This window comes from Anabrus simplex, chromosome 2 (genome assembly GCF_040414725.1).
Source record: "Anabrus simplex isolate iqAnaSimp1 chromosome 2, ASM4041472v1, whole genome shotgun sequence".
NCBI classification, from domain to species: Eukaryota; Metazoa; Arthropoda; class Insecta; order Orthoptera; family Tettigoniidae; genus Anabrus; species Anabrus simplex.
Genome location: NC_090266.1, coordinates 1224824463 through 1224849006, shown reverse-complemented (window position 1 = coordinate 1224849006; position 24544 = coordinate 1224824463). Strand labels below are relative to the sequence as shown.

At 40.1% G+C, this 24544-nt stretch overlaps 1 protein-coding gene across 2 annotated transcripts in view; it reads left to right on the top strand.

Annotated features, from left to right (window-relative positions):
• LOC136864822 (plasminogen receptor (KT)) overlaps positions 1-24544 on the top strand; it is a 239865-nt gene that overhangs the window by 8387 nt on the left and 206934 nt on the right. Inside the window, exon 1 of one of the 2 annotated variants that reach the window (XM_067142264.2) lies at positions 15815-15922. The exons of the other annotated variant lie outside the window; for it this stretch is intronic. The gene's annotated coding sequence lies outside the window, so the exon portion shown is untranslated. Of the gene's footprint in view, positions 1-15814; positions 15923-24544 lie in introns of those variants that run through there. 2 annotated transcript variants of the gene reach the window in all.

Sequence of the window (24544 nt, the reverse complement as noted above, 5' to 3'; positions counted from 1 at the left end):
CCGGGGATATTTTGATGATACAGACCACTATCTGATCTGTAGTGAACTAAGTATCTCTAGGCCTAGGGTAGAGAAAGTGAAATCTGTCTGCAGACGAATAAGGGTAGAAAATCTCCAGCACGAGGCAATTAGACAGAAGTACATGGATATGATTAGTACGAAGTTTTGAACAGTAGACAGTAAGCAGGTTCAGGATATGGAAAGTGAATGGATGGCATACAGGGATGCTGTAGTAGAAACAGCAAGGGAATGCCTAGGAACAACTGTGTGTAAAGATGGGAAAAGGCGAACATCTTGGCAGAATGATGAAGTGAGAGCAGCCTGTAAACGTAAAAAGAAGGCTTATCAGAAATGGCTCCAAACAAGGGCCGAGGCAGACAGGGATTTGTATGTAGATGAAAGAAACAGAGCGAAACAAATAGTTGTTGAATCCAAAAAGAAGTCGTGGGAAGATTTTGGTAATAATCTGGAAAGGCTAGGTCGAGCAGCAGGGAAACCTTTCTGGACAGTAATAAAGAATCTTAGGAAGGGAGGGAAAAAGGAAATGAACAGTGTTTTGAGTAACTCAGGTGAACTCATACTAGATCGCAGGGAATCACTGGAGAGGTGAAGGGAATATTTTGAACATCTTCTCAATGTAAAAGCAAATCATCCTGGTGGTGTTGCAAACAGTCAAGCTCATGGGGAGGAGGAAAATGATGTTGGTGAAATTATGCTTGAGGACGTGGAAAGGATGGTAAATAAACTCCATTGTCAAAAGGCACTAGGAATAAATGAAATTAGACCTGAAATGGTGAAGTATAGTGGGAAGGCAGGGATGAAATGGCTTCATAGAGTAGTAAAATTAGCGTGGAGTGTTGGTAAGGTACCTTCAGATTGGACAAGAGCAGTAATTGCACCTATCTATAAGCAAGGGAACAGGAAGGATTGCAACAACTATCGAGGTATCTCATTGATTAGTATACCAGGCAAAGTATTCACTGGCATCTTGGAAGAGAGAATGCGATCAGTCGTTGAGAGGAAGTTCGATGAAAACCAGTGTGGTTTCAGACCACAGAGAGGCTGTCAGGATCAGATTTTCAGTATGCGCCAGGTAATTGAAAACTGGTACGAGAGGAATAGTCAGTTGTGTTTATGTTTCGTAGATCTAGAGAAAGCATATGGCAGGGTACAGAGGGAAAAGATGTTCACTATACTGGGGGACTACGGAATTAAAGGTAGATTATTAAAATCAACCAAAGGCATTTATGTTGACAATTGGGCTTCAGTGAGAATTGATGGTAGAATGAGTTCTTGGTTCAAGGTACTTACAGGAGTTAGACAAGGCTGTAATCTTTCACCTTTGCTGTTCGTAGTTTACATGGATCATCTGCTGAAAGGTATAAAATGGCAGGGAGAGATTCAGTTAGGTGGAAATGTAGTAAGCAGTTTGGCCTATGCTGACGACTTGGTCTTAATGGCAGACTGTGCAGAAAGCCTGCAGTCTAATATCTTGGAACTTGAAGATAGGTGTAATGAGTATGGTATGAAAATTAGCCTCTCGAAGACTAAATTGATGTCAGTAGGTAAGAAATTCAACAGAATTGAATGTTAGATTGGTGGTACAAAGCTAGAACAGGTCGATAATTTCAAGTATTTAGGTTGTGTGTTCTCCCAGGATGGTAATATAGTGAGATTGAATTAAGGTGTAGTAAAGATAGTGCAGTGAGCTCGCAGTTGCGACCAACAGTATTCTGTAAGGAGGAAGTCAGCTCCCAGACAAAACTATCTTTACATCGGTCTGTTTTCAGACCAACTTTGCTTTACGGGACCGAAAGCTTAGTGGACGCAGGATATCTTATTCATAAGTTAGAAGTAACAGACATGAAAGTAGCAAGAATGATTGCTAGTACAAATAGGTGGGAACAATGGCAAGAGGGTACTCGGAATGAGGAGATAAAGTCTAGTTTAGGAATGAACTTGATGGATGAAGCTGTACGCATAAACCGGCTTCGGTGGTGGGGTCATGTGAGGTGAATGGAGATGTTTTGTATTGAATAGGTGGACTCATTTTACCTTATCAAGTCAGAGAGCAGTATTAAAGAAAGAAAGAAAGAAGTGTCTCCAAGAGGGAAAACCATTTAGTACTCAAAAAAAAAAAAAAAAAAAAAAGACTTAAGAAAGAGAACTAAGATACACTTGGGTGAATTTGGCAGATTTATAATTTGCAGGACAGTTAATTAATACCACAGAACAGACTGAGAAAGGCCTACATTAAAAACATTATGTGTTCTTAAGTCCAAAATTAATTTTTCTGCCAGTAAACTGGCTTTGAGGAAGGTACTTAATATCTAGGTTTCTGATGGCAAAAAATAGCTCGGTATGTGCGTGTAATTCAAAAACAATAAAGGTATTTTTTAATCCACCTATTCAATATTTTTATTTTCACTTATAGTGGTTACATAAACAGACTATCAGTTAAATGGGACATGTTTTGCCCTTATTTTAGGGCATCTTCACCCTAAAAACAATCTTTAAGAGTACATCTAATATTAAATATGGAAGCTAAGAGTTTAAAAATGATACATTATACAAACATGTTTGTATAATGTATCATTTTTTTTCACATTTTTATGTCCCGGTTTTTAGTAACTAGCTAAACTTTTAGCTTCCATATTTAATATTAGATGTACTCTTAAAGATTGTTTTTAGGCTGAAAATGCCCTAAATTAAGGGCAAAACATGTCCCATTTAACTGATAGTCTGTTTATGTAACCACTATAAGTGAAAATGAAAGTATTGAATAGGTGGATTAAAAAACACCTTTATTGTTTTTGAATAGTAAATTTTCAATACGGACCAAAAATGAGATTTATAACATGTAATATGTGCGTGTAATGTACAGAAATTAAGGGTGGATGAGATGTATCTTAATGCGTTGCACACTAAGGACAATGCAAGGAGTGATGATGGAATATAGGTTTTCTAGCTATGGTTTCTAAGGGTCTGCGTGTTGTCATTCATGCAGTATCCAAAACACTCTTCTGATATTTAAATAGGGCATAAAGAGTGGATATTACTACTACAATATGAACTTTATGAATTATGAGAAGCACCGGGCGAGTTGGCCGTGCGGTTAGGAGCGCTCTGCTGTGAGCTCGCATCCGGGAGATAGTGGGTTCGAACCGCACTGTCGGCAGCCCTGAAGATGGTTTTCCGTGTTGTCCCATTTTCACACCAGGCAAATGCTAGGGCTGTACCTTAATTAAGGCCATGGCCGCTTCCTTCCCATTCCTAGGCCTTTCCAGTCCCATTGTCGCCATAAGACCTATCTGTGTCAGTGCAACGTAAAGCAACTAGTAAAAGAATTATGAGAAGCAGCAAAAATTAAATGAATACCCAACCCTCCCCCTAAATCTGTCTTGGTGATTGACAGTGCTCCTTACCACAATGTTTAAATTAACTCCACACCAAATTCCTCTTCCAAAAAAGCTGATTGACTGGCTTATGACCCATTGAATTCCTTTTAACCGAAAATTGTACAAACCAGAACCATATTCTTGGATTGGCCCTAAGAATCCCGATTTTAACATATAAAAGTGATGTTGAACACCGCCACTCCATTCGAAAACTTCCCCCTTTATCGGCCGGATTTAAAACCTATTGAGTTACTTTGGAGTTCAGTAAATGAATGTGTAGGGAAAAGAAATGTGGATTTTACTTTGCACACAGCTTTGCGACTAGTGGTTGAGACATGTTCAACAGTAACAACTGAAGTCAGGTCTTCGAGTTGCTGATGAGTTTGAGAGATAGAGGAAAATTACATGGCTCAGGAACCGCACATTGATTCCTTGACCGACTAGTTGATAGTTAACTTGGGTGTGGAAAGTGACGTCAAGAAGTCTATGATGGAAATGAGATTGATGATGGGATAAGAGGCATTGAGGTTTTGTAGGCTCAAGAAATGAATCCTGTCACTGGTATCTCATAATCTTTTAAAAGCACGTTTTATTTCCATCCCGTATATAATACTATGAAAATAGTTTAGTGTTGCTCCATTTCAGGGCCTGTTAAGTCATAAGTTGATGATGATGATGATATTATAAAGCTTCTAAAGTACCACAAACTACTTTTGTGGTTTTCGGAGACTGAGAGGTACTGGAGTATTGTCTCGTAGAAGTTCTTTTACGACAAACCTAAACCCAAGGCTGTCGTATTTGAGCACCTTAAGAATGTGAGACTCAGTTGGGGTCAAACCACCACCCCGAGCTCTGAAGGTCAGCGCTCGCACCACCCGTACAGACTCAATAAAAAAAAACCCTGTGGGTGGGGGATGCAGATGAAGAATACACCCACGGGATCTCCTGCCTGTCATAAGAGGCTACTAAAAGGGGCCCAAGGGGCTCTCAACTTGGGAGTGTGAATTGGTGAGCACGGGGCCCTTAGCTGAGTCTTGGCATTGCTTCCACTTACTTGTGCCAGGCTCCTCACTTTCATCTATCCTGTCCGACCTTCCTTGGTCAACTCTTGTTCTTTTCCGACCTCGACGATATTAGAGCCTTCTAGGCCTAGGGAGTCTTTCATTTTCACGCCCTTCGTGGCCCTTGCCTTTCTTCGTTCGTTACTTCATCTTTCAAAGTGACGGATCCCTTCTTTTTTCTTCTTTTCTCTCTCTCTTTACCCCCTGTGGGTGGGGGACGCAGACAAATAATACACCCACGGTATCCTCTGCCTGTCGTGAGAGGCGACTAAAAGGGGCGACCAAGGGATGATTGAATTAGAACCATGAAACTACTTTTGATTCGTACCATCATGCAGGGAACACCATGGGTTGCCTGTACTTGCGAGTAGTACCACTAAATTTGGTACGAAATAGGTTTGTGATTTGTAGCAGTAAAGAGGCTGGCCAGGGGGTTTCCAGTACCCGTGCGTCGCACCTATATGAACAACACCGCGGGTCTGGGCGTAGTCTGTGAGTTGTACTGCTATATCAGCGGCACCGTGAGTCTGCGTTGCCTGTGATTAGTACCCACTAACTTATGTGAGAAACACCATAGGTCTGCGTTCCCTGTACGAAATGCAATACTTGTGAGTAGTACCATCTTGTGTGGAACACCGTGAGTCTTCGCTACTTTTGATTAGTACCCCAACGTGACAAATACCATGGTTGTATTTTACTCGCGACATGTACCATTCTGTGGGGCCTTAGACATGGATATTGCACCCCTTTAGACATCAAGCATCATTGTGCTTTATAAGTGGTCCCTTGGTCAGTAATACTATTATTTACAATCTTTCTTTTTTTTTTTTTTTTTTTTTTGAGTCTGATCCACTGTTTCTTGTTTGTTTGTTTTTTTTTTTTTTTGGGTTCATGTCCATCCATTCATTCTTCATGACATTTTTTATTTTGGTCAGTGGATGAATTTGAACTTTTTGTTATTTCATTTCGTACTATTAGGGGCCGATGACCTCGATGTTAGGCCCCTTTAAACAAGCATCATCATCAATAAAAAAAATACAGGTTATTCTCTTGCTTGAGTCATTCAACATTTCAATGAATTCCGTTGCACTTTGCTCTGCTGTTATTTTCATAGTTCTAAGCAATACAGCTGCAGTGGGGTAGTGATATGTACATCACATTAGCAAAAATATCTCGAGTGATTTCCCCATATTTGCATTATGTGTCACAGTTTCCGTGCCTTATACGTCACTTATCTTCAAGGAGCACCAGTCGTTCTTTCCCTCACCCCCTTCTAACGTGTGATCTCCGTTGAGCCGGTGGCAAGTGGGCAGGCAGGGGAGGAAAGTACCTACCTTCCCCTCTGCCAGGTCTCTTGTCCTGAATATTGCTATAAATAAAATTAATTTCATGAAAATCTTAGTGAGGATCAAGATCACATTGATGTTCGTTCTTCTAATGATGTTAATGCCTTCACATGTTATGATGGCAACCCAGGTGAAGTAATTCGACTTGTAGTAGAAGATATATCTGACTCCATAGAACTCTGCTGTTTTCCATGAGAACTCCATAAATTGGGAGTATCATATCACACATCCTCCAGCTGATCATTCGACGAGAAAGAAAGAAATGTTCCATTGCTAAAGATATACCTGGCTGAGTGGTAGAAACCTCAAACTACACAAAATGTTATTGGTTTTTACATCCCACTAACTACTTTTACTATTTTTGGAGATGCTGAGGTGCCGGAATGTTGTCCCGCAGTAGTTCTTTTACATGGCAGTAAATCTACCTACAGGAAGATGATGTATTTGAGCACCTTAAAATACCACTGGACTGAGCCAGGATCAAACCTGCCAACTTGGGCACAGAAGGCCAGCGCTCTACTGTTCGAGCTACTCAGCCTGTCCATAAAATAATAATAATTGTATGGCCTCAGCTACCGTGTGCAGACATTTCAATTTGGCGCCATCTGGCTGTCTGCTCGTCAATTTCGACGTTCCGGTTTACTCTAGGCCCGCTAGATGGCAGACCGAGTAAACCGAAACTCTCTTAGGGCATCTGTGGCTGAGATTGAATGAATTTTGTGGGGTAAACACCAAATGTGTCACCAGAGATCTTTTACATGCCGACATCGTATGACATGGAGTTTCGAATGGACTTTTTTCCGCCCTTCAAAAATCCGACTACCTCTGCTAGGTTTGAACCCGCTATCTTGGGATCCAGAGGCCGACACTCTACCACTGATCCACAGAGGCAGCTAGCCTGTCCATGGAAACTTATGATTAAATAAAATTTAGAAAATACCTGAAAAAGAAAACATTTAACAACGGATCATACGTGAAAAACAGACAACACAATGAAAACAGGAGGACATGTTTCGTTCTTGAAGAACATCAGATTCTATGAAATTGCAACTTAAAAAAAAATGAATCAATTAATATTATTAAGAAGTGTAAGACCATTTATGTTAAAACCTGTGTCCACTCTTCTAATATCATTAAAATGTTGCAACTTATATTAATGACATGTGATTAGTTTCATTTTAGTGTATTGATGGTTTACAACTCACAATTGCAGAGTTTTCTGGCGTTCCAACTTAATACTACTGTATGTACACTTTGTGATCAAAAGTATCCGGACACCTGACTGAACATGACGTACAAGTTCGTGGAGCCCTCCATCGGTAATGCTGGAATTCAATGTTGTGTTGGCCCACCCTTAGCCTTGATGACAGCTTCCACTCTCCCAGGCATACGTTCAATCAGGTGCTGGAAGGTTGCTTGGGGAATGGCAGCCCATTCTTCATGGAGCACTGCACTAAGGAGAGGTAGCGATGTCGGTCGGTGAGGCCTGGCATGAAGTCGGTGTTCCAAAACATCCCAAAGGTGTTCTATAGGATTCAGGTCGGGACTCTGCACAGGCCAGTCCATTACAGGGATGTTATTGTCGTGTGACCACTCCGCCACAGGCGCTCGATCGTGTTGAAAGATGCAGTTGCCATCCCCGAAGTGCTCTTCAACAGTGGGAAGCAAGAAGGTGCTTAAAACATCAATGTAGGCCTGTGCTGTGATAGTGCCACGCAAAACAACAAGGGTTGCAAGCCCCCTCCATGAAAAGCACGACCACACCATAACACCACCGCCTCCGAATTTTACTGTTGGCACTACACACGCTGGCAGATGACATTCACCGGGCATTCACCATACCCACACCCTGCCTTCGGATCGCCACATTGTGTACCGTGATTAGTCACTCCACACGTTTTTCCACTGTTCAATTGTCCAATGTTTACTCTCCTAACACCAAGCGAGGCGTCATTTGGCATTTACCTGCGTGATGTGTGACTTATGAGCAGCTGTTCGACCATGAAATCCAAGTTTTCTCACCTGCCGCCGAACTGTCATAGTACTTGGAGTGGATCCTGATGCAGTTTGGAATTCCTGTGTGATGGTCTGGATAGATGCCTGCCTATTACACTTGACAACAATCTTCAACTGTTGGCGGTCTCTGTTGGTCAACAGACGAGGTCGTGCTATACGTGTCCCTTCACGTTTCCACTTCACTATCACATCAGAAACAGTTGACCTAGGGATGTTTAGGAGTGTGGAAATCTCGCGTACAGACTTCTGACACAAGTGACACCCAATTACCTGACCACGTTCGCAGTCCATGAGTTTCGTGGAGCGCCCCATTCTGCTCTCTCACGATGTCGAATGACTGCTGAGGTCGCTGCTATGGAGTACCTGGCAGCACAGTGCACCTAAGGTGAAAAACGTATGTTTTTGGAGGTGTCCGGGTATTTTTGATCAGTGTAGGCCTATATATTGTAAAATTTAATTATTTACGTCTAAATTGCAATACTAGTTTTGAACCATAGATCATCCTCAGCTGCTTACACTAACAATTAAAATAATAATTAGAAATCACTTCCTTTGAGTTTGTCATACATTACAGTCTTACAATCTAATAACCGCATATCACTATCTGTTGCATTAAAACACACTTCTCAAACTTTTATAAATTCACTGTCTAAAAATCTAGTAACCATTTTGTTTAATTTGTTACACTGACAAGAGTACATTCACAATCATTAGAAACCATTTTCTTTGAGTTATTGTCGTATATTACAGTCTTAAAATCTAATTAAACGTCCGTTTCATTTCACTGGCATATCTCTACTTGTTGGATGGAGAACCACAAGTCCGTCAGAATTATATAATTGTGTTGCCTCAAAACACACTTCTCAGTAAAATGGGGCTTCATGAAATTAGTTACAGAAGTATATGTATCTTTTATTTTGGCCACACAAACTTAGTATTGAAAAGTGGTTTATCAGCCCATGAGGCCAGCGCAGTAGAGTCGACATGCGTGTCTCCCCCTCCCTTCTCCACACCCTCATCATCGCATTCTAACACGACTGCCTATGTTAGAATCAAGCCTTACACAACAAAAATCTGTAACACACTGCCAAGAAGGTCAACACCATAAAGAAAGGAGGAGTAAGTATAAAATTTAGTATCTGTATCGTGCTTTGTATATATAGATTTTTTTTAACCAACATGCAATAGTTCGGTGTTTATTTCATTGCAGGTTACTTCCACAAAATTTATTTTTGGGAAACCCAATGATAAAACATGGTCTGTTTTCCCATTTTCATGCTGATACATTTGACTCATGAAACAAGAAGAAATTTCTCATGGACTTCTACCTTTGACAACACTCAACTGCTGCCATTAAAAATGAATGTATCCAAATCTAAACAAGGATATAGGGGAGATTGTTGCCTCTTACATACTCTATATTTTAGATAATTGTTTTTACACGTTCACACTTATCTGCTGGAAACATAATGTAAATAAGAGGCTACTTTCATTTGCAGAAACAGTTGAGTAGTGCAAAACTTCAATAGTCATTATTAAATTTGGTGTAAAACATTGAGTGAAGATTAAGGTTTTAAAATGTATTGTAACATGGTATCACAAATTTGCAGAACAACAAGAAAGATTTTCTGTTACAAAGTGGACATTTAAATTTTTTTAATATATTTTTTTTCATTCTTGAAGACATCACCAAGAAAAGGAAATGTAAACTTCATAAGAAATCATTTTTATCATTGTCTCTAGTTTGTAATGTATGGTTCTTAAGTTTATCATTCTAGCTGAAGATGATCTAAACAATAGACCAAAATTAGTTCTACTGAAAATGAGATAGACTAAAGTTGTATAACACAATTTGTAAGTGTTGATTATGTGGAAGTGTGCAATTTACAATTAAGGGATGAAAGTATATGCTTTTCCACCTGTTCAATACCAGGTGGAAAAGCATATACTTTCATCCCTTAATTGTAAATCTTTTTTCAATACGGACCAATTATGAGATTTCTAACATTAAAGAAGTGTCCAAAACAAAGTAAAGCTACTGAAATGTGATAGTTTTGGCGAAGAATGTATTTTGAGGGTTGCTGAAATTTCATTTAAGTTATTTACCGGTATATGTTCTCATATACAGGGTTATTCTAAATGATTGTCGGGGTTTCGTGAATTTAATTTTTTTTTTTTTTTTTTTTTTTTTTGAAACGTGGAAAACGTACCATTTTTATTGTTGCAGTAACGGTTAGACAAACTTTCAAAGTTTTGTTTTGCATTAACTGTAGTACATAAGTTACCACCAGATGGCAGTAATAGCAGTGTTCAACAAAATGGCGATTAGCGATAAGAAGAAAGTTTTTTTGTACTCTTGAATTTCATCAACACCGATTCGTTACGAGAGTCCAGCGCCATTTTCGGACAAAATACGGGAAGGAACCTCCTTCCGACAACTCTATTCGCAGATGGTACACACAATTTGTGGATACAGGTTGTTTGTGCAAAGGGAAAAGCAGTGTGAATCGGATTAGGGGCGTTTATCTCCGTAGTCCTAAGAAATCAACTACGAGATGTAGCAGGGAACTGAAAGTTCCTCAAACAACAGTATGGCGTGTGTTACGACGGCGCCTAAAGGTAAAGCCTACAATTGCGTCAAGCTCTAACAGCTAATGACCAAGCCCTACGTTTCAACTTTTGCATGGCACTGCAGGAATGGATTGAAGAAGATGATGGTTTTCTTGACAGCGTAGTTTCCAGTGACGAAGCTACGGAGACACGTTTTCAAAAAAAAAAATTCACGAAACCCCGAAAATCATTTAGAATAACCCCGTATGTTTAACAAAAGGCCAATTCCAGGCGTCCGCGTGTTTACATTTGTACATTTCTTTTTAACATATATATGAAACTTACCATCTAAACAAGTTGAGATTTATGCATAATAACGTCTAGATGTTACTTTATAACCTCCACAAATTTCATTGTTGTAAACCTGATGTATGTGATTTAAAAAAATTTTTAAACATAGTGATCGATCTCTACAGGCTTTTAACTTCATACACCTTTACGCTTTTTATAAATTCTGCAAATTGTGGTAACTTCTTTTTTGTAATGTCAAGATATTGTTTACAAGAAGGACAAAGGTACATTTTGCAAAAAAGCCAAAAGTGTAAGTTTTGTAATGTAAATTGTAAAGGTAATCGTTGCGTGTTTACTTGACAGAGTCGCGGGATTACACGCGCGAATCAGTGCTATGGCGACATGGCATGGGGGGCTAATGAATCTTAAACTCCGTAACAAATAATATCACTGAATGATAAAATGTATATTTAATGTCGCAGTAACGGCCTCTACACACGTCCCAATCTGCTGGGCCCGATCTACAGGCAGTTGGCGTGGTAAAAATCGGGTGCTGCTCTCCACACGGCACAATCTGCAGGGCCCGATCTGCAGTAGGCTGGCTCGCTCTGGCCTGGAAACGCGCGATCATGGCTCCTTCATTTTCTAAATTTCAAAAAATAGTAATTGCATTGACTTTGTTGTCATTGAAGTCGATACGAAAGAGAAAATATTGGGCTAAAAGGTGGTTATTACAGAGAAAGAAATTGTCATACAAATATTATGAAAGAACTAGAATCATTCGATTTTAGAAATTTTCTGCGAATGAATATCGACACTTTCAATGATCTGCTCTACCTGGTGGCGCCTTTAATAAAGAAACAAGACACTATAATGGGGGAAAGTATGAGTGTTCAAGAGCGATTAATCGTGACTCTATAAGATTTTTAGCTACTTGAGCGAGTTAGAGAGATTAGCAATTTAGTGCAGCCGTGTCACCACAGCTTTTGCCCGGCTCCATGGCTAAATGGTTAGCGTGCTGGCCTTTCGTCACAGGGGTTCGATTCGCGGCAGGGACTGGAATTTTAACCACCATTGGTTAATTTCCCTGGCACGGGGGCTGGGTGTATGTGTTGTGTTCATCATCATTTCATCCTCATCGCGGCGCGCAGGTCGCCCATGGGGGTCAAATCTAAAGACCTGCACCTGGCGAGCCGAACCCTTCCTGGGATCTCCCGGCACGAAAAGCCATATGCCATTTCATTTGATTTTACCACAGCTTTTGTCTAAAATCATTCCATAAACATTTTGCGCTATTTTCAATAGTCTGAAGGGATACATAAAAGTAAGTGATTAAAATATATATTTCTTTAATGTAAGAGTATTTATTTCTGAAATTACGTATGAGTAGAAAATACGAGAAGAAACTAACCTAAAATTATAAACTAAATTAATCTAAACTATATTATTGTATATAGTGAACCACTAATCTAACTGAATCTGCTCACTGCCCTCTGACACACGTCACACGTGCTAGGTGGCGACGAGGCAACTGATAGCTTATCGGCCGACTTCCGGAGTGTAAGTTGGGAGATTGTGTGGTCGGCCCGACCAACCACCCGACATGAGTTTTGTCGGCCAATCTGGTCCCAACAAACCTACACACCACCCAATCTGCAGGGATCCAGCAGATTGGGTCGTGTGTAGCGGCCTTAAGTCACGTTTCTCAAATTCAAGAATCTGGCACAGTTCAGGGGTGCCTTGATGAACTAGTAAAATCGTGTTCCTTGTTTATGAAACGCACATTTATTAAGAGAATGCAAAGCAAAGTGTTCGGCGCAGCGGTCAAGCTGCTTGCAACCTTCAAGACGGGCTTGGTTCGAGTCGCGATTGATGCATGTGTGATTTTCGAGGCGAAAGTCACGTCCGGTGGTTCGGATTTCGCATTAAAAAATGTGGTCCCATGGCTTATGATAGTGAGATTATCGGTCAAGTGAAACTACACGTTTCCTTCCTCCCAATAATAATAATAATAATAATAATGTATATACCCATTGAATTTTCAGTCGTCTGTTTTTTCTGTACCTCGAACACTTTGCTTTGCATTCTCTTAACCCTCCATCGGTAAGGTGAACGCCCAGAATGTAAATGGTAAAGTCAGGTCACATCAGATCCATCTTAAATTTCGTCAGTTTGAAGTTCTCAAAAAGAAAAGCATGATAACGTGTTCAGTTTTATAATTACTTTATTCATAAGACCTTTTAAGACTGTTTGATTACATTATTTTACTAAAAAAAGAAGTATTAGCCTTTCCATTTCCATTGAGTCCCATTTATAGAGCTTCATTATAATTGCAAAACTAGCAACTGTGTATTTAATTTAAAATGGTAAGATTCAAAACAACTGTAAAGTGAAGCGAGATTGTTTAAAAGATCGATTACAAAGGCATACACGAAGTCTTGAAAAAACTAAATACAAAATTATTAAAAGTACATCCAGATAAACAAAACATGAAATCCTGGTTTCAGCACTTGAACGGGTAAAATCAGTCACAACTGATCTGCATTTAGGGCAGTTGCCCAGGTGGCAGATTCCCTGTGTTGTGTTTACCTAGCTTTTTCTTAAATGATTGCAAAGAAATTGGAAATTTATTAAACATTTCTCTTGGCAAGTTATTCCGATCCCTAACTCCCCTTCCTATAAACAAATATTATTCCCAATTTGTCCTCTAGAATTCCAACTTTATCTTCATATTGTGATCTTTCCTACTTTTAAAGACACCACTCAAACTTATTCGTCTACTGATGTCATTCCACGCCATCTCTCCACTGACAGCTCGGAACATACCACTTACAAGTAACAAAACTCATGCCTGTTCCGTATTGAAGATGAGAATAAGTAAAATTCTTGCAAGAATAAAATTTACTATATCCACCTATTCAGTACAATTCACAGTTTATAGTGATTAAATTCTACATGAATTACATATATGTGAATTGTGTTGAATAGGTGGATACAGTAAATTTTATTCTTGAAAGAATTTGACATTCCACTTAGTCGAGCAGCTCGTCTCCTTTCTCCCAAGTCTTCCCAGCCCAAACTTTGCAACATTTTTGTAACGCTACTCTTTTGTCGGAAATCACCCAGAACAAATCAAGCTGCTTTCCTTTGGATTTTTTTCCGGTTCTTGAATCAAGTAATCCTGGTGGGGGTCCCACACATTGGAACCAGGCTCTAGTTGGGGTCTTACCACAGACTTGTATGCCCTCTCCTTTACATCTGTACTACATCCCCTAAATACCCTCATAACCATGTAGAGATCTGTACCCTTCATTTACAATCATATCTGTGTGATTACCCCAATGAATATCTTTCCTTATATTAAGACCTAGGTACTTATAATGATCCCCAAAAGGAACTTTCACCCCATCAAAGTAGTAATTAAAACTGAAAGGACTTTTCCCATTTGTGAAACTCACAACCTGACTTTTAACCTTATCATCATACCGTTGCCTACTGTCCATCTCACAACATTATCGAGGCCATTTTGCAGTTGCTCACAATCTTGTAACTTATTTAATACTCAGTACAGAATAACATCATCTGTCCGACTCGTTGGCTGAACGGTCAGCGTACTGGCCTTCGGTTCAGAGGGTCCCGGGTTCGATTCCCGGCCGGGTCGGGGATTTTAATCGTCTCTGATTAATTCTTCTAGCCCGGGGACTGGGTGTTTGTGTTTGTCCCAACACTTTCCTCTTCATATTCACACAACACACTACACTACCAACCACCACAGAAACACGCAATAGTGATTACATCCCTTCATATAGGGTTGGCGTCAGGAAGGGCATCCGGCCGTAAAACAGGGCCAAATCCACATGTGCGACACAGTTCGCACCCGCGACCCCACAGGTGTGGGATAAGCGGTAGAAAAAGAAGAAGAAGACAGAATAACATCATCTGCATAAAGCCACTTCTTTACACATATCATAAAGCATTGCCTACTCTAATTCTCTTGAGTTCTCTTTGCTAGAAACATAACCACTCGGTCAAGTCCAATTGCACTCATTTTTGCCAGTAGTCTCCCATGATCTACCCTGTCAAATACCTTAGATAGGTCAATCGCCATACAGTCTATTTGACCTCCTGAATCCAAGATATCTGCTATATCTTGCTGGAATCCTGCAAGTTGAGCTTCAGTGGAATAACCTTTCCTAAACCCAAACTGCTTTCTGTCAAACCAGTTATTAATTTTGCAAACATGTCTAATATAACCAGAAAGAATGCTTTCCCAAAACTTATATGCAATGCATGTCAAACTGACTGGCCCGTATCCTAGATTTCCTTCTTTTTAAACTAGAAACAATTATTAATAGGAAAGAACACATTAGTGCGGAAAACTAGCCGCAAAAGTGCCTGCTAAAACAGATTGCAAAACACACCTAACACATTTCACTTTCCACATCACTAGAATCTTCGGCACAAGAAGAGCACAGTTCTACTTTATGCTCTCACACAAGCAACAATGGCACTTATTACAGAACTTTTCTGCCTTTTGAAGAATCGCAGAATTCACATCTCTTCCTTTCTTCGGAAATTGGGCCTCAGTTGCTTTAGATTATCTTGCTTTTTTCCGCTTTCTTGTTCTTCCCCTAACAACTGAACGATTGTGCTGCGAAGCTCCTTCGGAAGACGCTGGTTTTCCTTTCTTTTTTCCATCACAGGTTTAGTCGGGGCAAATGCAAGTCGCTTTAGGAAGGTGCAGCATTGCATCATTTGGGTAGAATCCTTGTTTGCATTGCATTTGTAAAGCACAAAACTGTTTATTGCTGCAATATCTAAGATTCCATAAAAGTACCTCATTGGCCATCTTCTGTTTTTCTCTTAGCAGTTTTGTCGTGGCTAAGCTTGTCTAAGACGCCGACACCCCCTTTACTAATGTTTTAGAATTCCGTTACTTCGGATTTCTTCGATTCATCATTTATCGTTCCAGTGAAGTGCATTGACGAAATTAGTAGCACATTTCTAATCTTCTTTGGTGTGCGCGAAACCAACATTTTGTTATCTTGATACATGGACCGATAAGAGCCAGGTGGTGCTGAAGGTAGCATTGAAGGCGGAATTTGTACTTTATTTTTCTGCAGATTGCCCACAAAGGTTAGTTGCCGTTCAAGAAGCGCTTCAGTCAGCTCATACGAGGAGAACCAGTTGTCAGGAGTCACATTTCTGTTGCTCCCCTTCAGTGATTCTGTTAGCCGTAGAACAAGCTCTGCTGGCAGAGGCAAGTCCTTCTTCTTCTTCTTCTTTGCTTGCTTTTAATCGATGTGTGGTATGCCTCCAAGAAAATAAAACATTCTCGCATCACAGTGGGAGATTATTTTCAGGCCACATTTATCAGGCTTCGTAGGAATATATATCCTGAAGGACATCATCGTCCATGGAAACTTAGCAAACTCTCATCCACTGTAACGCACTCAGAAGGACTGTAATACGTAGAGCAGTTTCTTTCAAAAGGATCCCACACTTCCCTGAAACGCAGCATATGTTTCTGTAGATTTTCGTATATTCCTCGAGGCTTTGTCATCAAATTAATCTTAAATTCTGCAGAAGGAAGGCAAACCACTTTTGGGACAATGTGCAGCGGAATACTGGAGGACCATATATTGAAGGAAACTTTTGTATCAAAACCAGATTTTTTTTGTAGAACACTCATGTACAACAGTCCGATCAGAGCCCTGATTTCTATTGGATCAGACCCCTGTGGGTGGGGGACGTAGACGAAGAATACACCCACGGTATCCCCTGCCTGTCGTAAGAGGAGACTAACAGGGGTGACCAATGGATGATTGCATCAGAACCATGAAACTACTTGTGATTAGTACCATCATGCGGGGAACACCATGGGTCGCCTTTACTTGCGAGTAGTACCACTCTGTTCGGTACTCAAAATAGTTTTGCGATTCGTAGCAGTAGAGCGGGGTTCACTGTTGGTTTCCAGTACCTGTGATTAGTACCACTAAATGCCGAACACCACGGCCTTACGTTGTCCGTGATTAGTACCATTAAGTGAGAAACACCACGGGTCTGGGCATTGCCTGTCGTTAGTAACTCATTATGAGTGACACCGTGTGTCTTTGTTGCCTATGATTAGTACCCACTATATGCGGAACACCACGGGAAAACCGGCGCCCGTGATTAGTACACCTAGGTGAGGAACACTATGGGTTTGCGTTGCCTATGAGATTCGCCATTATGTGAGGCCTACCAGGGGTCTGCGTTACCTGTACGACGTAAAATACGCGTGAGTAGTTACCATAATGTTTGGAAACCGTGAGTTTACGCTACTTTTGGTTAGTACCGCAACCTGAGAAATACCATGGTTCTCCTTTACTAGCAATAAGTGCCATTATGAAGGACCGTTGACATGGATATTGAACTCCGTTAGACAACAAGCATCATCGATTCAGGATTGTGCTTTGGAAACTTCCTTGGTCCGTGAGGTGAGGCATTGCGGGTCGGATCCACTGATTGTTTTAAATTCATATTCATTTCTTCATTCTTTATCATCACGTTTTGAATTCTGTGGATCAGTAGGTGATATCAGCCACTGAAGTGAATTGTATGGGAGTTTTGAATTTCCTATTTCTTCATTGGTATGGCGTACCATTTTTTTCGATAATTACATCCCTAATAAATTAGGAAAACCAGTTTGAATTCATCAGTGACGGCACGTGCGTTTTCTTTTGGTCCTGCCAAATGAGTGATGGTCTTCGAAAACTTTAAACGCACTGGACTAATCGGTCCAAATTGTTTCATTATCCTTACCGAGTGCAAAATTTCTATCATCCTCTCCCATTGCAACTAGAGCATCACTGTCCCCCGAATATGAAACGTTCCCACCATCACACATCTTCACAATCATCACTGTTCACTAATGATTCATCTACATTACACGTTATAATTCATCTTCCAATTCGGAGATGTCTTCACTTACTTCATCATCACAATCTTCTTCGGAGTTCCCTTCTTGTCTTTGCAATTCAGTTAATGTATTTTCCGTGGTGTAGATAACGTTACTAGAAGCCGTGGTGCACAACAATTGAGAGCAAAGGGAGATGAAATGTTGGGTCGGATCAGACCCGGCCAATGACAAGGGTGAATATAAATTATAATGCAATCGGATCGTCCACTTACCTAGGACGTGCGGTCGCTCAGACGCCTTCCTCATGACTGAGGTGAAGGTTACCTTAAGCTATGTCACCTGGAGATAAGGGAGGAAGGAACAGTGAGCAAGCAACTTCCGGTCGGGTCGGATCCTACCCACACCTTACAGTTCGAAGGTTAATAAATATGTGTTTCTTAAACAAGGAACACGATTTTACTAGTTTATCAAGGCACTCTTGAACTGTGCCAGATTCTTGATTTCGGGATAGGCCTAAGTGATTTTCACCATACCGAGCTCGATAGCTGCAGTCGCTTAAGTGCGGCCACTATCCAGTAATCGGGAGATAGTGGGTTCGAGCCCCACTGTCGGCAACCCTGAAGATGGTCTTCCGTGGTTTCCCATTTTCACACCAGGCAAATGCCGGGGCTGTACCTTAATTAAGGCCACAGCCGCTTCCTTCCACTTCCTAGACCTTTCCTATCCCATCGTCGCCATAAGACATATCTGTGCCGGTGCGACGTTAAACAAAATAGCAAAAAAAAAAATTTCAGCATCACTTTGCCATTGGTACCACAGTTTTGTCTCCAACGTTCTCCTCTGTCTGTGAATATTTTAAAATATTTTTAGAGCAAGTAATACATTCACCACTGTTCATTAGAGTCATCACACGCTGCAGAAAAAAGTAAATTCACTAACTTTGCTGGGAATATTTTAAATCATCAATCAACAAGCGGAAATGTTCATCCTGCTTACACATGACACATTTCTTGGAGTTTTATGTTGCAAAAAAATATACTTTGGTCGATGTCCACAAAAAGAAGACCGACCGATAGTGTGATGTGGGTATTCTTGTTTAATAAGTCCATATGCCTCTTGCACTGTGATGCACATTAATCGTTTCTGTTGTTTTAATTTTTGTCGAGAACTGTCCTTTACGGAGATAAAATCTCTTGCTCGAGGAGATGGCCAACTGATATCATCCCAATTGAGAAATTCAAGAACTTTTTGATTTGGAAGTGAAGACTTCCTGCGCTTGCCGGAGGAAGACGAACTTGCACCAAATTCTGCACTCAGCACAGAAACTTCTTCCGCGGACCCTGTGGTAAAGCCTGCTCCAAATGCTTTACGGCTTTCCCCAATGTTCGTTTGCATTAAGCAGATGTTGGCGTACTCGGCTCAGCAATCGATGTAGATGGTTGTGTTGTTGGACTTGTAGAACAGGAAGTAACTGTTGATAAGCCATGAAGTTTCTTCTGAGCTCTGTGTGTCTTCACCTGTTCTCGTACCTGTCCACGGCGTACGCGTTACCGGGCAGTTGTCATCTTCCTTCTCCTTGCATGCCTTTCCCTTTCCTTTTAAAATCCTTATCATTCTTTTTACTCGCGCGATACCGTTTACAACGTTCCTTGTGAGTAAGCGGCATTATTAAAAAAAACACCGATTGCTATTCTAAAACACGTCTTTTACAAGTGAGTGTGGCGCAGAAACTGAATTCTGTGGGCAGCGTGTTGCGTCACATAATGCATTCCTGTAGAAAATACACGTAGCTCCATGCGACCGGAAGATGACTGGGGATTTAAATGAGACTATGGAGTGGGTATGTGGGAAACTGGGAGTGAAATTTATAGATCCTAATGGGTGGGTACGGGATAGGGATCTGCGCTCAGATGGCCTTCACTTAAACCGCAGTGGTACATATAAGTTAGGAAATTTGTTTAGAAGGGTTATCGGGAGGTACATTCAGGGAAATAGGGTGCGCTAGGCAGCGGTGTTAAGGGAACAGGGAACTGGAAATCAAGTAGGGATGACATAAAACTGTTAGTGCTCAACTGTAGAAGTATTGTAAAGAAAGGAATAGAATTAAGCAATTTCATAGATATATACTTACCAGATATTGTAATAGGAGTTGAATCATGGCTGAGAAATGATATAATGGATGCAGAAATTTTCGCACGGAACTGGAGTGTGTATCGTGGAGATAGGATAGGAAAGGTAGGAGGGGGAGTATTCATTCTCGTGAAAGAAGAATTTGTAAGCTACGAAAAAGTTACAGATGACAAGCACGAAATTCTAGGGGTAAGGCTCATTTCTGAAGATAATAGGCAACTAGATGTCTTTGGAGTGTACAGACCAGGAAAGGGTAGCGCAGATGCTGATTCAGAATTATTTGATAAGATAATCAGCTATGTGGGAAACGATAAGGAAACAAACGTGATCGTAGCGGGTGATCTCAATTTACCAAATGTCAATTGGGAAGGTAATGCGAACGACGGAAGCATGACAAACAAATGTCAAATAAGTTAATATGGGAAATGCACCTGATTCAGAAAGTGATGGAACCAACTGGAGGGAAGAATATTCTGGATGTGGTGCTGGTAAAACCAGATGAGCTCTATAGAGAAATCGAAGTAATAGATGGTATTAGTGATCACAAAGCTGTTTTTGTGGTAATTAAAAATAAATGTGAAAGAAAGGAAGAGATTAAAATTAGGACTGTTAGGCAGTACCATATGGCTGATAAAACAGGCATGAGGGAGTTTTTAATAAGCAACTATGATCGGTGGAAAACGGTAAATAAAAATGTAAATAGACTCTGGGATGGGTTTAAAGCAATTGTTGAGGAATGTGAAAATAGGTTTGTACCTTTAAAAGTGGTAAGGAATGGTAAAGATCCACTATATTATAACAGGGAAGTAAAGAGACTAAGAAGGAGGTGCAGGTTGGAAAGAAATAGAGTTAGAAATGGCTGTGGAAGTAAGAAGAAATTGAAGGAACTTACTAGGGAATTGAATCTAGCAAAGAAGTCAGTTAAGGATAACATGATGGCAAGCATAATTGGTGGCCACACTAATTTTAGTGAAAAATGGAAGAGTATGTATAGGTACGTTAAGGCAGAAACAGGTTCCAAGGAGGACATTCCAGGAATAATTAATGAACAAAGGGAGTGTGTATGCGAGGATCTTCAAAAGGCAGAAGTATTATGTCAGCAGTATGTAAAGATTGTTGGTTACAAGGATAATGTCCAGATAGAGGAGGTGACTAATACTAAAGAAGTATTAAAATTTACCTATGACAGCAATGACATTTACAGTAAGATACAAAAGTTGAAAACTAGAAAAGCTGCTGGAATTGATAACGTTTTGGGGGATATACTAAAGAAATTGGGTTGGGATATAGTACCATATCTGAAGTACGTGTTTGATTTTTGTTTGCATGAAGGAACTTTACCAAATGAATGGAGAGTTGCTATAGTAGCCCCTGTATATAAAGGAAAGGGTGATAGGCATAAAGCTGAAAATTATAGGCCAGTCAGTTTGACATGCATTGTATATAAGCTTTGGGAAAACATTATTTCTGATTATATAATACATGTTTGCAAAATTAATAATTGGTTTGACAGAAGGCAGTTTGGGTTTAGGAAAGGTTATTCCACTGAAGCCCAACTTGTAGGATTCCAGCAAGATATAGCAGATATCCTGGATTCAGGAGGTCAGTTGGACTGTATTGCGATTGACTTATCTAAGGCATTTGATAGGGTAGATCATGGGAAACTACTGGCAAAAATGAGTGCAATTGGACTTGACAAAAGAGTGACTGAATGGGTGCCTCTGTTTCTAGAAAATAGAACTCAGAGAATTAGAGTAGGTGAAGCTTTATCTGTCCCTGTAAAAATTAAGAGGGGAATTCCTCAAGGCAGTATTATTGGACCTTTGTTTTCTTATATATATCAATAATATGTGCAAAGAAGTGGAATCAGAGATAAGGCTTTTCGCAAATGATGTTATTCTGAACACCGAGCTCGATAGCTGCAGTCGCTTAAGTGCGGCCAGTATCCAGTATTCGGGAGATAGTAGGTTCGAACCCCACTGTCGGCAGCCCTGAAAATGGTTTTCCGTGGTTTCCCATTTTCACACCAGGACAATGCTGGGGCTGTACCTTAATTAAGGCCACGGCCGCTTCCTTCCCACTCCTAGGCCGTTGCTGTCCCATCGTCGCCATAAGACCTATCTGTGTCGGTGCGACGTAAAGCAAGTAGCAAAAAAAGTTATTCTGAACAGAGTAATAAATAAGTTACAAGATTGTGAGCAACTGCAAAATGACCTCGATAATGTTGTGAGATGGACAGTAGTTAATGGTATGATGATAAATGGGGATAAGTCAGGTTGTGAGTTTCACAAATAGGAAAAGTCCTCTCATTTTTAATTACTGCGTTGATGGGGTGAAAGTTCCCTTTGGGGATCATTCTAAATACCTAGGTATAAATATAAGGAAAGATCTTCATTGGGCATTTAGGGCAGTCACCCGGGTGGCAGATTCCCTATCTGTTGCTTTCCTAGCCTTTTCCGAAATGATTTCAAAGAAATTGGAAATTTATTGAACATTTCCCTTGGTAAGTTATTCCAATCCCTAACTCCCCTTCCTATAAATGAATATTTGCCCCAGTTTGTCCTCTTGAATTCCAACTTTATCTTCATAATGTGATCTTTCCTACTTTTATAAACGCCATTCAAACATATTCGTCTACTAATGTCATTCCACGCCTTCTCTCCGCTGACAGCTCGGAACATACCACTTAGTCGAGCAGCTCTTCTTCTTTCTCTCAATTCTTCCCAACCCAAACATTGCAACATTTTTGTAACGCTACTCTTTTGTCCGAAATCACCCAGAACAAATCGAGCTGCTTTTCTTTGGATTTTTTCCAGTTCTTGAATCAGGTAATCCTGGTGAGGGTCCCATACACTGGAACCATACTCTAGTTGGGGTCTTACCAGAGACTTATATGCACTCTCCTTTACATCCTTACTACAACCCCTAAACACTCTCATAACCATGTGCAGAGATCGGTACCCTTTATTTACAATCCCATTTATGTGATTACCCCAGTGAAGATCTTTCCTTATATTAACAGCTAGATACTTACAATGATCCCCAAAAGGAACTTTCACCCCATCAACGCAGTAATTAAAACTGAGAGGACTTTTCCTATTTGTGAAACTCACAACCTGACTTTAAGCCCCGTTTATCAACATACCATTGCCTGCTGTCCATCTCACAACATTTTCGAGGTCACGTTGCAGTTGCTCACAATCTTGTAACTTATTTATCACTCTATAGAGAATAACATCATCTGCAAAAAGCCTTACCTCCGATTCCACTCCTTTACTCATATCATTTATATATATAAGAAAACATAAAGGTCCGATAACACTGCCCTGAGGAACTCCCCTCTCAACTATTACAGGGTCAGGCAAAGCTTCACCTACTCTAACTCTCTGATATCTATTTTCTAGAAATATAGCAACCCATTCAGTCACTCTTTTGTCTAGTCCAATTGCACTCATTTTTGCCAGTAGTCTCCCATGATCCACCGTATCAAATGCTTTAGACATGTCAATCGCGATACAGTCCATTTGACCTCCAGAATCCAAGATATCTGCTATATCTTGCTGGAATCCTACAAGTTGAGCTTCAGTGGAATAACCTTTCCTAAAACCGTATTGCCTTCTATCGAACAAGTTATTAATTTCACAAACATGTCTAATATGATCAGACAGAATGCCTTCCCAAAGCTTACATACAATGCATGTCAAACTTACTGGCCTGTAATTTTCAGCTTTATGTCTATCACCCTTTCCTTTATACACAGGGGCTACTATAGCAACTCTCCATACATCTGGTATAGCTCCTTCGACCAAACAATAATCAAATAAGTACTTCAGATATGGTACTATATTCCAACCCATTGTCTTTAGTATATCCCCAGAAATCTGATCAATTCCAGCTGCTTTTCTAGTTTTCAACTTTTGTATCTTAATGTAAATGTCATTGTTATCATATGTAAATTTTATTACTTCTTTGGCCTTAGTCTCTTCCTCTATCTCGACATTATCCTTGTAACCAACAATCTTTACATACTGCTCACTGAATACTTCTGCCTTTTGAAGATCCTCACGTACACACTCCCCTTGTTCATTAATTATTCCTGGAATGTCCTTCTTGGAACCTGTTTCTGCCTTAAAATACCTATACCTACCCTTCCATTTTTCACTAAAATTTTTATGACTGCCAATTATGCTTGCCATCATGTTATCCTTAGCTGCCTTCTTTGCTAGATTCAATTTTCTAGTAAGTTCCTTCAATTTCTCCTTACTTCCACAGCCATTTCTAACTCTATTTCTTTCCAGTCTGCACCTCCTTCCTAGTCTCTTTATTTCTCTATTATAATAAGGTGGGCCTTAACATTCCTTACCACCCTTAAAGGTACAAAACTGTTTTCGCATTCCTCACGCGTGAGTGTTTTAAATGACTCTTTACTTTGGAAGCCTATCGGAGCCATCTAGTGAACGAATGCACAAAGACTACATATTGAATAACCTTTTATTCTTTGAATAGTGTGAGACTATGTTTACTCCAATGTGTCACTGCGCCAGATTTGTAATTCATTTTATAGCTGATGATGGCATATATGTCGAAACCGGTTCCCAAGTTGAATAAAAGGTATTTGTAACATTAACACGTACCTAATTAGTATTGAGAAGGTTGAAACTAATAGATATCTTACCAAATTTTATTCAAATTGAGCCACGCACTTTCCGTCTTCAGAAATTTTTATACACTTTTCGTCGTTTGTTTACATGGCCTGCAGCAACAAATTCGTCGCCTTATTACACCTTATATATAAACTGTTAATAACCTAAATAAATACTTTACTGCAAAGAGAAAGAGCATTAGAATTAA